This window comes from Lactuca virosa, chromosome 7 (assembly GCF_052849685.1).
Source record: "Lactuca virosa cultivar CGN04683 chromosome 7, Lactuca_virosa_CGN04683_v6, whole genome shotgun sequence".
In the NCBI taxonomy this organism is placed as follows: Eukaryota; Viridiplantae; Streptophyta; class Magnoliopsida; order Asterales; family Asteraceae; genus Lactuca; species Lactuca virosa.
Window position 1 is genome coordinate 247,930,145 of NC_136432.1, and position 18,467 is coordinate 247,948,611.

Here is an 18,467-nt window from a genome sequence, read left to right on the forward strand (position 1 = left end):
GTCTTGGTCTTCTTCTTGGCGGCATGGTTCTGTCATAAGTTGCAAAGTGCATACTAATTTAGTCGGGACATAATTAATATATTATATTTTAAAATGATCTTTATCGGTTACTTAATTAGTTGCAAAGTGCATACCAGTCATATGTGATTAAGATATAATAGTCCTTCGAATAGATGACCCTAACTCCAAGACCACAACCAAACAAGGACAGGAAGTGAAACAAAGATACATAAATTCTAAGTCTATAGCATCTTAGTTACATATGACCTTAGCGCATCCACTTAGCAGCTATTAATTTATAAATAAAGACCTATTTAATTATCAGATAATTTATTATAGTAACACAAAATACTCCTATAGTATTTGTAAATGTTTAGTTTTGAGTCCTTAAAGTATCCTTTGTAGTCTGTTATTAGGTTTGTTAGATTTGTTGTCCATCGTGACCATCCCCCGGTATATGCAAGTCAATTCCCGGACAGATATAGTTGATCAGGCTATATCCTTCCCAGACTTGATTTACATATACCAAGGCATACCCATAATGTACAACTCCTCTTCTTTTATTTTATGTTCTTCTAGTTATGACACTATATGAGCATGTATGCATGTATTTATACTTTTTTAAAAAAAATCATTTATTTTTTAAAAGTATATTTATTTGAAAATGCACAAATCAGAGACTATTAGTCCCAATTGTGTTTATAGTTTGTATATCTTATGTGGTTTGATATACTTAATTCACTATAAACTGCGCTCTGATACCAATCTGTCACACCCCCAAACCAAGGATGGCGGAAACGTCCGGGGGTGGAGGACTTCATGTATAGTATCATAACAGCAATTGTAATAGTAATTCAAGCAAACACAACCAACATATATATAATTGAAAAAAAATTACATCATTGTATGAATTACATGTTTACGAATCAATTACAATATGTTGATAAAATATGAAATAGTAGACGCCTTAGCGTCCCGTCCTCAAAAGCACTTGATTACCTGTTTAATGATTTCCTGAGAATACAAGTTGTTTGAAAAAGTGTCAACACAAAGGTTGGTGAGTTCATAAGCTTTCCGTTTGTAAAAGTAGTATTTGTGTTAGAAAAATCCAATATTTTCCTTAATGTGTAAATGTAGTCTTAAAACCCAAAGACCGAAATGTACAAGTAATTTGTCATATTTATAGTAAAACAATGCAAGTTTAAATCGACATAAACTCGTTAAATTTTAATGAAGTTCCCGTAATTTCCAATGTTTGTTAATACTTTATGTGAGTTTATTATAACCATACTATGACCAAGGTTGCCTAAAACGACGTTCTTCAGGCGTCGGAAATGTTATGACATTTGTCACCCCAGACCTATTGGTCTAACTGTTGCATGCAGTTTAGGTGTGGGTTTGTCAAACCCAATATAGATCTATACACAAGTATCACGCTCTCCCTCAAGGAGACTCTGGTTACAATACAGGACTTAATGGTAATTTGAAGTAAATGTCTCACAAAGTCATTAACGGAATTACGTGTTATGAAAACTTGGTACCGTATGGCCGTACCTTGCTTAATGAAAATATCCTTTGTATAAATGTACCCTTTTTAAATGTATGTGTTATATAATGTATCATAAACTATACCTATTATAGTTTATCAACCAAGGGTAGTACGTAGTAATGTATGCAAACTATATTCAAAATAGTTTATTTAATGTTTGAATGTATCGATTGTACTTTGATTATAATCACTTGTTATTCTTTATATTTTATATGACCAAATCCAGTTGTAAACTGATGTGTGTCTAAATATTAAGATAAAATGTCATATATTGTAGTAACATATAATCACATAAAGATATACACCTTGCTCAACATGTTACAAGGTGAAATGAAATTAACAGCAACTTTTCGTTAAAAACAGTTTCTGTTACCGTTCTTAGAAAATTTATAGAAAAATCATCAAAGCTCTAAATCCAAATCCGCAAATTTTGAGAGTTTGGAATATGAGTCTAGTTTGTTCGTAAATTTTATCATGATTTTTAGTGATCTCTAACAGAGGTGAAAATGTTCATAATCACAGACTGGTCCGGGTTTGCCTCTGAAATGACAGGCAGTTTTGTAAAAATCACCATAAATTGTAGAAAAATCATATGGAGATGTGCAAGTATCCATTTTAAAGCTAAGAGTTTGAACTACTTTCACCTGAAACAGTTTTGAAAACTAAAATATTTAAGTTGACCAAAACAGTCCGTGATTAACGTCCATCTTTTCTGATGTAATCTGTTAGGAAAAGTTTAATTGTGTTCTTGATGATTTTACTTGTATTCCCCCCCTTAAAACTTAAGAAAACATGTAAATGTATGGGTATGAACTCACCTTATGTGGTTTCAGTAGATGAAAGTGAGAGAGAGGAAGTGTTCAACCCAAGAACACTAAGAAGATGTCTTGACGACTCGAGAATCTAACACCGAATAAGATGGAACTTGTGTAAGATATCAATGATTTGAGTAGAATGGAGTTTAATAATTATGTGAATGATGAAGATACTTACTAATTGAAGAAAGAAATCCCTGGAGAAAGCCTTGAAGTTCTTGAAGTTGAGAGAAAAGATGAGAGAATTTTGGAGAGTGTTCTTGGTTGCTAAGTGTAGAATGAAAGAGTTTTATGGAGAATGAGGAGAGAGGATCAATCCTCTAGCTCTTAGAACGTGGGAAGAGCTGGAGATTGGCTGTAAAGGTCCACTAAGGAGACAAGGGGTAGTGGGAAAGAATGGCTAATCATAGAGTGAGGTGGTGGTGGTTTGCTTTTGCCATAAATTAAGGAAAAGCAAATATTCCCTCAATAATTAGTTCAATCACCAATTCTTTTAATATATTTTATAAAAACCCTGGAGATTTATATATTTTGGGGCCTTAGTTTATAAAATAAAGTTCTGGGTGAAAATCCCACGTTAAAATAATGAAAAACGGAGTTAAAACGAAGTCGTAGTCGAAAAACCGGTAAAAAGGAGCTGTCTGCGAGGCTTCGGACCTTCGGACCTTCGGACCTTCGGACCCTCGCTTCGGACCTTCGGACCTTCGCTTCGGATCAGAGGCCTCGGATGCGAGGCTTCGGATGCGAGGCTTCGGTCCAAAAGCTTAGGTTTCGGATCCTTAAAGCTATTTTTCTCGTTTTTACTCCGTTTCAAGCGATTTTTGACCCGGTCAAGGGTCGAGATGACCCAAATGATTACAAAAAGTTAAAGTAACTTTTGAGTGAGATTTGGGAGAGATTTGGGAGAGATTTGGGAGAGATTTCAAATAGAAAGAGATAGAGTGAAAACGATTTAGAGAGGTTTCGTTTGTGCTTAATTTGAGTGTCCGGCTTCACAACGCAAGGTTCGTAAACCCCATTAAACCGTGTTTTAGTGTCTTACACAATCCCGATGATTGTGTAATAGTGTTTTATCGCTTTGGTTCGTTGTTTAGCACTTGTTAAGGCTAAGGAAAATCAAACACATGAACTTTCCAAATGATGATTTCTCATTAAAATAGCGAATTGTATAGTGATTACATAACGTAAACCCTAGCATACAAGGGTTATTGGAGTTGACCGGTTTGACTTGTTGACTTTGAATTGACCGAAATTTGACGGTTGTCACATCTTTCTGAAAGAGAACTCAGATTCAAAGAGGACATTAGGAGTACAATTGACCTTGACGAAATTCAGGAGTCACCCAATAAAGGAACCTTTGAAGACACTAGCTCTCAACCATAGGATGAGACTCTTGTTGAGCCAATTGACAATTCATTACCATTTCGATGTTCTAGTAGAGTTAGCATGCCACCTGAGTTATATTGTTTTCATATAACTACACTGTAAATTTGGATGATCCAGCAAACTACAAGGAAGCAATGGCAGGCCCCAAGGCTGCTAAGTGGAAAAAGGCAATGGGAAGAGAAATCAAGTCCATGTATGATAACCAGGTTTGGAATTTTGTTGATCATGTACCAGGTCTAAAGACAGTTGATTGCAAATTGACCTTCAAGAAGAATAATGACATGGATGGAAAGGTACACACTTTCAAGGAACGACAGGTTGTAAAGGGCTTTACTCAAACCCATGGGATTGACTATGATGAGACCTTCTCACCAGTGGCTAAGATAAAGTCAATTAGGATACTGCTTGCCATAGCTGGCTTTCATGACTATGAGATATGGAAGATGGATGTCAAAACCGCTTTCCTAAATGAGAAGTTGGCTCGGGATGTTTACATGAGTCAGCCACAGGTTTTTGTACAAGAAAAGTTTCGTAATAGAGTGTCTAAGCTTGTGAAATCCATTTATGGAATAAAACAATCATCTCGCAGCCGGAATCTTTACTTCCATGAGAAAGTCAAAGAATTTTGTTTCTCTAGGAGTGAGGATAAGTCATATGTGCATGTCAAAGCTAGTGGGAGTATATTAACTTTCCCGGTATTGTATGTGATGGGTTTTATAGGTTACAAAAATCTTATTTTGGCGGAAAAACTTAAACCCTAAGTTCACATACAACCTAAAGGATCTATGTTCCCACTATGATTTGCAACAAACAATTAGATATCAGGAACACTAAAAGTACATTTCTATTTTTGAAATTGAGAAAGGGTTTATTAGAAAATACATAACTTTAGTTTATCATAACAAATATACTAGTATTCCTTCTTGATTGGTGTTTAGAAAGCAAGCACCAGAAGTCTTGTGCTTCTAATGGCTCACACCCAAACCCTAGAAATTGGAAGCTAAAGAGGAAAAAGGAGGAAAAGGAAGAATTTGAGATCTAAGGCTCTTAGATGAGATGATTTCGAAATTCTAGAACCTTAGGGTTTATATAGGTGATAGGAAGGTTGTATGTAAGGCAGGTTCCTTTTAAATAACCCTTACCCCATTGCTTCCTCCCTAAGGAATTACAAGCTTTTTTAGAGCCCAAGAACACCTCTATAAACCCTCTAGAAACCGTTCCATCTATAAGAGGTTCTTGAATTGTTGAACGTTCAACTTTTGAACATTGTCAACTTTAGTCCTTCTACTTTTAATTAATCTAATTAATGCAAAAGTTAATTCCAATTAATTTCTGATTAATTTTTTAATTAAACAATACTATTTCTAAATAATATATTATTCTCATAATATATTAATAAATTATTTATTTTGATTTCTAATTAATTTTTTAAGCATATAATAAATTAATAAATGAGTTTCTCTCTCCAAAAAAAATTCTAGTCAATTACTAGGTTTGAGGGCAACACAAAAGGAATCTGTTAATAATTCTAGATTATACTAATTTAGTTAGGTTTAGACACCTAATCCAACAGTATGTTGATGACATACTCCTTATAGGAAACGACATCCCGACCTTGCAAGAAGTGAAATCTTGGCTTAGGAAGTGTTTCGACATGAAGGATCTAGGGGAAGCAACCTATATTCTTGGGATAAGGATTCTGAGGGATAGAAAGAAAAGAATTATTTGTCTTAGTCAAAGTACATACTTGGATAAGGTGCTAAAACAGTTTAGTATGGAAAATTCCAAGAAAGGGGAACTACTTATTCATAGTATTGTCAAGTTGAGTAAGACTCAAAGTCCCAGTACAAAAGAAGAGATAGCTGACATCAGTCGAGTCCCATATGCTTCGGTTGTAGGTTTTATCATGTATGTTATCACATGTACTCGCCCTAATGTGTCTTATGCTTTGAGCATGGTTAGTCGCTTTTAGGGAAATCCTGGCAGAGCTCATTGGATAGTAGTGAAGAACATTCTTAATTATTTACAAAGGACAAAGGAAATGTCTCTATTCCTTGGTGGAAATGATACGTTGACAATAAGTGGATATAGTGACCCTAGCTTTCAGACAGATCGAGACAACTTCTGTTCTCAGTCGGGCTGGGTGTTCTTGTTGAATGGAGGAGCAGTTATTTAAAATAGTTCCAAGCAGGAAATAGTGGCTGATTCTACTTCTAACTTAGACTAAATCGCAGCAAGCGAGGCATCAAAGGAAGCGGCTTGGTTGAAGAACTTCATCGGTGATCTCGGAGTAGTACCGAGCATTCAAGAGCCATTGGAACTTTTCTGTGATAATGAAATCATGGTTACTTTTACCAAAGAACCAAAATATAATGGTAGTGTTGGATTAGGTGTCTAAGCCCAAAACTATAATTGGTATGTACTTAACCCGATGGTAGCATGGTCCATTTCGGGTTGCCTTCACCAGAACAATTTGATAGATGGATATTTGGGTAAGAGGTAATTTATGATTTATTAATATATTATAAATATAATATATTAATTGAGGAATCTTATTATTTAATTAGTATTGATTAAGAATTAATTTAATGATCAAAATAGACTAATTAAATTGATACATATGTTTGGGCTAATGATCCATGGTTTGATTTGTGATGGGCTTATGGGTTAATCCATGAAGTGTTTATCTAAATCAAATTGGTGGATCATAAGCTTATGGGTATGGATTAGGGTTACACATGACCCTTGATATTCTACATATATATATATATATATATATATATATATATATATATATATATATATATATATATATATATATATATATATATATATATATATATATGTATTCATAAGCTAAAATCCGTTACCCCTTGCATTCCAAGAAGTAGAATCTGATTTCTAGTCTCCTAAATCTCTCTCATATCCATCTAGTTGTTTATTGAAGTTTGTGACTTGTTTGAGGAACAACACTTGGGGTGCTAAGTTCTCATAAGGCCAAAGTCTTACTAGCTACATAAAGAGGTAATCTTCTAACCAATTTTATGATTCATATGTTAAATTTTGTATGCTAGTTTAGGCTTCAAGCTTTGGAAAACAATGTTGCATGTATCATTAGAGAAAACTTAGATCCAAAGCATTAGGGTTGTATATGCACCATAGGAATGTTAGAGTACATAAAACACAACAATGGTATCAGAGCCATGGGTGTTTTCTATTGTATTGATGCAATTGTGTAATTTTCAAAGCTGAAAAAACTGCATTTGGGATTCTGCCAGGGCCAACTCGCCGAGTCCATCATTGAACTCGATGAGTTGGATGATGTTTTCCTTGAACTCGACGAGTCCATTATGGAACTCAACAAGTTGGTGCATCTGATGGCAGAATCTTTGAGTTTTTGGCCTATTTTGGATTAGGATCATTACCACAAATAGTTTTGGTTCATAAAATTTGATTTTATTAGTATGGTAATGTTTATCCCCATCCAAAACCATGAAGCCTATCAAATTTAAGATAATTACTTGATTTTATGTAAAACTATTTATTGGTAAATTTTGAAACTATCTTGAATGTGAACTAGGCTAAATTGGTAAATGATGAATTATATGATAATTGGATTTGTTGAATTTGATCTATGTGTTCTTGAAAAGTTCCATAACTTGTCCTCAAGTTATGGAATATGAAAAGTCTTTATTTATGAAACCATTAACTAATGTAAGTTATAGAATTCAAAGAGTCTTGAAAGGTTTCATAACTTGTACACAAGTTTGGAATTGGAAAGGTCTTATTCATGGAACATAAAAGTCCATAAGTTATGAATTTCAAAAGTCTTGACAAGTTAAAAAACTTGCCCTCAAGTTTTGGAACTTGAAAAGTTACATTAATAAAACTTTAATTCCAAACCCTAGAATTTTAAAAGTTTAAAATTCAACCCTTATACTATTATAATATTAAATTTTAATAATTAGATATATATATATATATATATATATATATATATATATATGTATATGTATAAGACAAGTCAGTCTTACCATTCATAGGCCTCATTCACGAAGCCGTTCTATAAGGGGGGGGGGGGTATAAGGTTACTGCCTATAAAATGGTGGTTTAATGGGTGTTCACTCTCACCCACCGCTTCCTTGACTGGTGGAGGGTCGTTAGCCGAACGGGTAGGATAGGACATTAATTCTCATTAATAAGTATAATGAAATTATAAAAGTAACTAAACTTTTATCAATTCCAAATCTTAGTAACTTTTGGAAAAATGTGAAAAAGGTGCTATTCCATGAAATTGTACTTTGCACCTTGTTAAGTTGTTAGTGGAGCGTGTGTGGTTAACCGACATACTAATTTGGGACTGAAAATATGTTGCAAAGGCTAGCTTGATGTTAATCATGGATCAATGGAGCGTGTGTGGTTAACCAGCACATTGATTAGGTGATTTGTAACATTAAGTGTACCGAGCAGATTTGCATGGTTATGCACACCTTATTTTTGATCCTCGGTATCCCAGTCACAAACTTGAAGGGCACAACCGAGATTTAAACATGCCATTGAAAAGTTCAATGAATCTCATAAGAATCTAGGAATTTCAATTCATTTAAAACTTAAAAATCTATTTAGTTTTTCATGGTGGAAATTGGTAAATCGTCATTGACATACCTTCAAATATTTTGCAATTGGATTACGACATCTATCTTCCGAATTGTAAAATATTGTGTTGGGTCCTAGCCTTAATAATTCATTTGGGTGCTATATTAAGGATCATTATCTAATCTAAACTTTGTCTTTCTTTTCAGATGTCTTCCAACACTGTTTCAAACCTAAACCCTTCAGCTCTTTCTCCCTCATGAACCTATGTGGGAAGGTCATATTTGATGGATCGTACTTCAATGATTGGATTCGAAACATCTGAATGGCCATTCGCTATGAGGACAAAGAATATGTCCTACATAAAGAGCTGAAGGAGATTGATGAATCTACCTCTACTCCCAAACAGATTGCTGAGTTTAAGAACCATGAGAGGGACGCGACAAAGGTGTTGTGTATTGTGATTGCTACCACGACTGCTGAGCTTCAGAAGTCCTATGAGGACTTTTGGCCCTATGAAATGCACCAGGATTTGATGGAAATGATAGCCTCCATGATTACTACCAAAATGAAGGATGGAGAGTCTATCACGGCCCACTTGCAAAAGATGCAATGGTTTGTGGACCGCTTGCTAAAGCTGAATGACAATTTCGATGAAGAATTGGCAATTGACATTATCGTACACTCTTTACCTCCTTGTTATGATCAGTTTCGTATGACTTATCATATAAAGAAGGAGGAGGTGACTCTAAGCAAGCTTCAAGGTCTTTTAAGGACTGCTGAAAGTAAACTTAAAGGAAAATCTGTTGTTTCTACTCCTACTGTTGCTGCCCCTGTCTTGGCAATTGGACATGGGAAGGGAAAGAAGAGGAAAGCTTCCTCAAAGAGCCACAAGGGAAAGTCCCGTGTTGGATCCTCTTCTAGTGGGTCCAAAGGTGGTCCTGCTACACCCTCCTCAAACCCAAAGGAAGCAGAGTGCTTCCATTGTCATGAAAAAGGGCACTGGAAGCGAAGCTGCCCCAACTACTTGCAGGACATAAAGGATAGGAAGATCAAACCCTCCTTCGCATGTATTTATACTATTGTGTCTAATAACTCATCACATGATAATTCTTGGGTCCTGGATACAGGATGTGGCTTACACATTTGTTCTGATTTGCAGGGTCTAAAAAGAAGTAGGAATGTGGAGCACGGGAATATGAACTTAATCATGGGGAATAAGGGAAAGTCGCTTGTCACCAAGATTGGAGTTTATTCTTTATTGCTTAGTAATGGTTTAAAATTAGATTTGAATATCGTCTGATATGGTGAGGAATCTTATTTCCTTTCACAGTTTTTATGAACAAGGTTTTACCTTTTCTTTTAATAATGAAATTAGTAGTATTAATGCTTATTATAATGGTGTATTTTATTTTGAAGCATTACCTTGTAATGGTATATATGAAACTGTGATGGTTGTAGATAACTTAGGAAATAATGTATTGCATATCGATTTGTCCAATAGTTTGGATAAAGCATGCTTCTGGCATTGTCGTCTTGGGCATGTTAACAAGAAGCGCATAGCCCAATTCCAAAAGGATGGAGTCTTGGAGTCATTTGACTTAAAGTTGGATGACAACTGTGAATCTTGTTTGCTTGGAAAGATGACCAAGTCACCCTTCATTGGTACATGTGAAAGGGGTGAGGGTTTGTTGGATCTCATACACACAGATGTGTGTCGACCCTTCAGAATCGCGACAAGGGATGCTAACCGCTTCTATGTGACTTTTACTGATGATTATAGTAGATATGGATATGTCTACTTAATCAAGCATAAATCAGAAAGCCTTGAAAAGTTCAAAGTGTTTAAACAAGAAGTGGAGAATCAGCTAAGTAGGAAGATAAAGATACTCCGATCTGATCGAGGAGGAGAGTATCTTAGTACCGAGTGCCACGACTATCTGAAGCAATGTGGAATCGTTTCACAACTGACGCCACCTAGGACACCACAGCTTAATGGTGTGGCTGAGAGGCACAATCGAACCTTGCTGGACATGGTTCGTTCAATGATGAGTCGAGCTTCGTTACCTATCTCATTCTTGGGGTATTCCTGAGAGACTGCCGCCCATATCCTTAATCTAGTCCCAACTAAAAAGATTTCCAAAACACCTCACGATATGTGGATAGAGAAAGTTCCCTCGTTAGCACACATCAAGGTTTGGGGTTGCAAGGCTTTTGTGAGGAAGGAAACTCACAACAAGCTCGAACCTCGAAGTGAGCGATGTATTTTCATTGGCTACCCACAGAAATCCTTTGGATATCTCTTTTATATACCGAGTGACAATGTTGTCTTCGTTGCGAGGAGAGGAGTCTTTCGCGAGAGAGAACTCATATGCCAAGAGGACAGTAGGAGGCAAATTGACCTTGAAGAGATTCAAGAGTTAAGTGATGAAGGAACCTCAAACACTAGCGCTCAACCTGAGGAGGAAACTCAAGATGAACCGATTGACGAGTCCTTACCTCTGAGGCGTTCTAGTAGAGTTAGACAAATACTTGAGTTTTATGGTTTCCATATTACTTCTAAGGGTGATACATTTATCAGTGATAGTACACTGGTAAACTTGGATGAACCTAACAACTACAAGGAAGCCATGACAGGCCTCGAGTCTGCTAAATGGAAGGAGGCAATGGACAGAGAGATTCATTCCATGTATGAAAATTAAGTTTGGAACTTGGTTGACAATGTACCAGGCCGTAAGACAGTCGGGTGAAAATGGATCTTCAAGAAGAAGACCGACATGGATGGGAAAGTACACATTTATAAGGCGCGATTGGTTGTGAAGGGCTTTACTCAAACTCCTGGAGTTGACTATGATGAGACATTCTCACCAGTGGCTAAGATTAAATCTATAAGGGTTATGCTAGCCATAGCTGCATTTCATGATTATGAAATATGGCAAATGGATGTCAAAACCGCTTTCCTTAATGGGAAGTTGGTTGAAGATGTTTACATATATCAACCATAGGGTTTTGTCAATGCAAAGTACCATAATAGAGTGTGTAAGCTTGAAAAAGCCATTTATGTATTGAAACAAGCATCTCGCAGATGGAATATTTGGTTCGATGAGAAAGTCAAAGAGTTTGGTTTTGCGAGAAGCGAGGATGAGTCATGTGTATATGTCAAAGCTACTGGAGTATAGTAAGCTTTGTGGTATTGTATGTAGATGACATACTGCTCATGGGAAATGACATCCCAACCTTGTAGGAGGTTAAGTTCTGGCTTGGGAAGTGTTTTGCTATGAAGGGCCTTGGGGAAGCTGCTTACATTCTAGGGATAAGGATATTGAGAAACAGGAGTAAAAGACTAATAGGAATTAGTCAAAGTACCTACTTGGACAAAGTGCTGAAGCGTTTCAGTATGGAAGAATCCAAGAAAGGAGAATTACCTATCCAGAGCAATACCAAACTGAGTAAGACTCAGACTCCGAGTACAGAGGATGAGATAGCAGAAATGAGTCGAATACCATGTGCTTCGGCTGTTGGTTCAATCATGTATGCTATGACATGTACTCGCCCTGATGTAGCCTTTGCATTGAGCATGGTTAGTAGATATCAAGGGAATCTTGGTAAAGCTCACTGGACTGCAGTAAAGAACATTCTTAAGTACCTGCGGAGGACTAAGGACTGGGTCTTTATACTCGGTGGGAGTGATAACTTGAGAGTGACATGGTATAGTGACGCCAGCTTTCAGACCGATAGAGATAATTTTCGCTCTCAGTCGGGCTGGATAGTTACCCTTAATGAAGGAGAAATAACATGGAAAAGTTCCAAACAGGAAACTGTGGCTAATTCAATGTGCGAATCAGAGTACATAGCAGCAAGCGGAGCATCAATGGAGGCAATATGGATGAAAAACTTCATTGGAGAGCTTGGAGTTGTACCAGCTGTAAAGGAGCTTGTGGAGATTTTCTGTGACAACGAGGGTGTGGTAGCCTTAGCCAAGGAACCAAGAGAACATGGCGGATCCAGGCACATCGACAGAAAATATTACTTTATAAAACATCAAATAGAAGAAGGACTCCTCGTGATGAAGGGGATATCGTCAGAAGAGAACCAAGCAGATCCCCTTACAAAGGGACTGAGTAGGGTTAAGCACTTGCAACACGCTAGGAGAATCAGGCTGAAGGACGATATTAGTTTTAATGATTAGATAGATTTTTAGAAACTTGTAATAGCTAAAATGTAATTGACATTTGATGATTGAATAAAAGGAGTTTTATTTATAAGTAAAGTTACTATCTTGTGTGAATTATTTACTATTGTTTCATTTTGCATGTTTTGACTTCCAGAATAATATAATTATTCAAACTATCCATAATCGATCATAGTTTGGAAGTAGGTTATGAAAATAGACTGTCATGAATGGGTTTTTGTAAGATTATCTAAGGTGTTAGACATAGCAAAGTTTGCTACAAACATTCATGAGTGCTCTTGAAATAAGATTTGAGTATTGGATTAAACCCACACTCACATGAATCACTTCATGGAATTTATCACGAGTGATTGTGAGATGATAATATCGTATAGTCTTCAAACTAAGATATATGAGTTGTTGATTATGAGTTGGTTCTACATTGATAGTGTGAAAACATATCAGTAACTCGATGTTATAAAACATGATGTTGTGTATGGTTTAACAAGCATATAAGTCGAGGTTTATCTGTTCCTTTTATCCTAAGAGGACTAAAAGCGATATCTTAGGCCCCTCGATGATTTTGCTTTGACTTATGTGTCGGGCCCGGTCAGGACTCAACTGATGTGTTCAATTAAGTTCTATGATAAACAAATCAGAAATCGGGAAACAAACTGTTGGACAATGAGTATGACTTTATTCCATGTCTTTGTCCACACAATATCTTGTAGAACAGAGGATTATATGATTACTTATCTAATGGACGCATCAGAGTATGACAGCGGCTTTTTGAGAGCTACGATTGCTAATCGGATTTTAAGTTGCATTGGCAGTTATAGTTATTAGACTTCTCCAAGTGGGAGACTGTTGGATTAGGTGTCTAAGCCCATAACTATAATTGGTATGTACTTGACCCGATAGTAGCATGGTCCATTTCGGGTTGCCTTTACTAAAACAATTTGATAGATGGATATTTGAGTAAGAGGTTATTTATGATTTATTAATATATTATAAGTATAATATATTAATTGCGGAATCATATTAGTTAATTAGTATTGATCAAGAATTAATTTAGAATTAATTTAGTGATCAAAAGAGACTAATTAAATTGATACAGATGATTTGGGCTAATGATCCATGGTTTGATTTGTGATGAGCTTATGGGCTAATCCATGAAGTGTTTATCCAAATCAAATGGGTGGATCATAAGCTTATGGGTATGGATTAGGGTTACACATGAGCCTTGATGTTCTACACACACACACACACACATATATATATATATATATATATATATATATATATACATATATATATATATATATATATATATATATATATATATGTATTCATAAGCTAAAATCGGTTACCCCTTGCATTCCAAGAAGTAGAATCTGATTTCTAGTCTCCTAAATCTCTCTCATATCCATCTAGTTGTTTATTGGTGTTTGTGACGTGTTTGAGGTACAACACTTGGGGTGATAAGTTCTCATAAGGCCAAAGTCTTACTAGCTACATAAAGAGGTAATCTTCTAACCAATTTTATGATTTATATGTTAAATTTTGTATGCTAGTTTAGGCTTCATGCTTTGGAAAACAATGTTGCATGTATAATTAGAGAAAACTTAGATCCAAAGCATTAGAGTTGTATGTGGTGTACGCTTCTTGTACAAGAAAAGATATCATACGCGAGAGTTACACGAAAAGTCTTCAAAAAGAAATTGGTAATGGTGAAATTCAGACTGGAAGAAGATTAAATCAAGAGATTTCTCTTATTCAAGTCGGAGATACAAGTTGGAACTCACATGATAAAACAATAACAAGTTTGAAGAATTTTTTTCCGGAGGTTGTCAAGGTTCTTAATTATGTTGAAAAAGAGGGATCAAGTTTACATAACCAAAATCAAGAGTATGGTATCTTGTTATATTTCAAGACGCTTGATTATGTGTTTTATTTACACTTGATGTTGGAGATTTTTTATCACATTGATATTTTGTCAAAACATCTTCAAAGAAAGGATTAAAATATTTTGCAAGCGGCTTCTTTGATGAAACTGACAACGAACACGATGAAAGCCGTAAGAAATAATGGATTTCGTTAGATATTAGAGAAGATATTTTCTTTTTGTCATAAACATAACATTAAAATTTTGGAAATGTATGAATTCTATGTTACTCCAAGCAGCTGTAGCACCAAGGTTACTAATCAACATCACTTTGAAGTTGAAATTTTTCAACATAGTTTTGGATATGCAAATTCAAGAATTATGGTGCCGTTGTAGTGAAGTGAGCACCGATTTGCTAGAATGCATGTTGGCTTTCATTCCTTGTAATTCTCTTTTCAATGTTTGACTAATCAAAGTCGATGAAGCTAAGTGACTTGTAAAAAACATATTTTAATGATTTGGAAAAATGTGTATCTTGAAGGTCAACTTGAAACATATTATCACTCTTTGATTGATGGTTAGCGATTTGCTAATTTGAAGGGCATTACCGACCTTTCTCGTTTGATGGTGGAAACCGGGTAGCGTCGTTCTTTTTCTTTGTTTATAGGTTATTAAACTTGACTTTGGTTTTTCCCTTCGTAACCGCAACAATTGAAATATGTTTTTCCGCAATGAAGTTCTTGAAGTCCGACTTGCGTAATAAAATAGGTGATAGTTGTATGCCTTTGTTTTGTTTCGCCGCGTAGAAAAAGAATCGTTTATGGATGTTAAGATCAAACGAGTGATGTAACACTTTCAAAAAAATAACTAAACGAAGAGGCCAACTTTGAAATGTAAGACTTTTGCAATACTTTGTTATTTCTAAAAAATAATAATAAATAATAATAATAATAATACATCGTTATTTTCCATAGCTTTTTTCTTGCTTTCATTAATATCATCTATTCATTTCTAAAAGTTAGGTTTGCCCGCACTTTAAAATTATAGGATTTTTTTTTCTCACGATTAATAACTTTATCTTCTCAATTTGGCTCATTTAAATGATACCCACATATTTTTCACATCTTGCAATATAAATTTATTATTGATGGTCAACGGAGGCATAATGAACACAAACCCTTTGTAACCGGTAATTATGATTTATGATGTGTTTGTCGGTTGAAATGTGAAAGACGGCAACAGCCACAATACGTAAAGAATACTCACTTTTTCGTTGATTTTTGGCCATCGTTGTTCAATTTCTGATGCATATCAAAATAAGTACCAATGTAACCAATACCTCAAAGTATACTCTGTTTCTACTGAGTCTAAATCTTCTTTCAATTCCTACAATATTTTCCGCAAGTTCTAAATCTTGTTCCAACGGTTTCGACTTCTAACACTTAGCTGTTGGAGAGTAGAGACAATGGAGGCAACATAAAACGAACATGAAATATGCATCTTATTTTATTTTATTTTTCTTCGTTTTTTAGAAATTATAATGAGTTGTGAATAGCATATACAAAGTATATGTAGCTTACCAAGACCAAATCACGAATTATAATTTAATTTTGAGCGTCAACGAAATGTTATTTTGAGTTAAGTCGAGGTGGATATTCCTTGGATATGTATAAGTGTAGTGTCTTTTAAATGCACAAAACGTTTATGGTAATGGCTGTAAATATGCATTTCCATGTCCTAGTCTCCAACCTCTCGAAAACCAAAGAGTCTTGATGATATAGAGTCTTTAGTGAAAAAAATAGAACACATGTTAGTTTATTTTTATTATTCTAAAATAATATTAAAATAGAACACATGGTAGTTTATTTTTATTATTCTAAAATAATATTAAAATCTTGATGCATGCATATTTGATCGTATTACTTGTATCTAGGGCTGAACCGAACGAAAACGAACAAATGCTTGTTTCAGAATCAATATAATATTTGAACGAAAGCTGTTTTCTATGATTTTATTTGGTTTGGTATTCGATTCAAAGATAATATGATTATTGGTGTTTTTTTTTAAATTGGATCTTATTGAAACTTGATAACGGATTTCTCGAATTCAATTTTTTAATGAATTAAATTTCAATTGTAGAATCGGTTCTTGATTTTATGGGTTTGGAAGCTTAGAATATTTCTTGATTGGATTTAAAAAACATTTGTACTATGTGTATTAAATATGATATTTTTGACTTGCATACGAGGCAAATAAGACAAGCATGAATCTACGGGAGGCGGGATGGTGTTTTTTTTTTTTTTTTTTTGAGAGAGAGAGAGAGTCATAAGGACAATTTGTATGCAAAACCAAAGAGTATTTTTTGTCACTTCACAAACATTTAACCGAATCTGTAAACAAAGTTAGTTAAGGACCATTTACATGTAACGTTTGCTCTAAAATGACCATCCATACAAAAAAAATTATAAGGAATATTCTATGGAAAATTAGAAAGCAAAAGGACCATTTGTGAAATTTTGTATAGAATTAATATACTGAAATAAAAGTCTAAAGTTCTAAAAAATTGACAAATTTCATAGACGGTCCTTAAGATTTTTCGTTTGTCCATAAAATAGTCCTTATGAAACATTTTTTACATGGATGGTCGTTACAGAGCAAATCTTGAACACAAATGGTCATTATTTTGTATGTTCGTTTGATGAATCCTTTAAGTTGAAAGAGTTTTGGATAAGGACCATTTATGTCATTTTGTAAAATTTACTTAAGGATTATTTGTGAAATTTTACACAATGATCATTTGTGAAATATCACGATCTTAGTCTCTAACTTTTTATTACAATTTTTTTTATCTTTTCGACCTTCTTTTTTATTTCTTTTTTAATTTAAATTTCTTTTAAAAGTGTTCCTGAATTTTTTCACAAGTTGTTGTTATATATTTTGTAAAAGTTAAGATTTTTGAAATCAGTTGTTTACAAAATAGTTTTAAATGAAATCTTTTAATGAAATGTATTTATTTTTATGAATAACATTTATATTTATTTTTACTTGAAATGAAATATTTCGTATATATAAAAAATTAAAATTTATAAAGTTTAATCTATAATGAAAATACATTTTAATTAATATATAAATATTTTTTTGTTTTTTTAGACTTTTTCTAAAATATTCAAACTACAATACAAAATTAGATATTTTTAGTTTTCTATTTTTATCCAAAAAAATTTAAAGTATAAAACATTATTTTATTACTTTTCAATTTTCATAGGATGTTATTTATAAGATTTATCTTCATCTGTCTTATAGAAATATATACTAAACATAGCTCACTAAACACGATTGTAGATGCTTTTTTCAGCTTCTTGTGTTTTTTCATCACATCTTTAGCAAAATTAGGAATTGTAACCATGGATTTGTTGAATGAGGAATTGGTAGTGAGAGAGAGAGAGAGAGCACTTGTTCCATGAACTTCTTTTGTTCCGGTTCCATAATATGCTTAAAAGGTCGAGATATAAATGACAGAGGAGGCTAATAAATTTTCAAAACAAAGGTTTAATTTCCCCCGGTGGACACGTCGTGGTGAGATCACCACGGCGTGGTGACTGGGCGGAATCCAATTCTAATTTTCTTTTTATCTTTTCTCCTTCCAAATATGGATCGACGCATTCAGTACTTGTAATGTGCATCTCCAAAGGCTCAAATTCTTCATAATTCTCAGTGTATATTTCCATGGCATGAGGTTGTGGTTGAGGATCGGGATTCTTAGGAAGCAGTCTCTTATTTACGAGTTTGGCCAATTGACCTAATTGAGTCTTGATGTGATGGATAGAAGCTTGTTGATTTCTCATTAAAGCTTCTTGATCTCTCATTAAATCTTGTTGATCTCTTATTGTTGCATCGGTTTCATCATGCCTCTTTTCTGATGCGGATGCAAAACAGGCGAGCATTGCTTCAAAATCCATTTTCTTTTCGGGTGCCGGTTCTTCTTTTTGATAAAACCCTCTTTCCTTTTGCTTGTACTTCTCCTCCTTGACCTTCTTGTACTCATCATAGGGCAGCCATTCCTTTTTG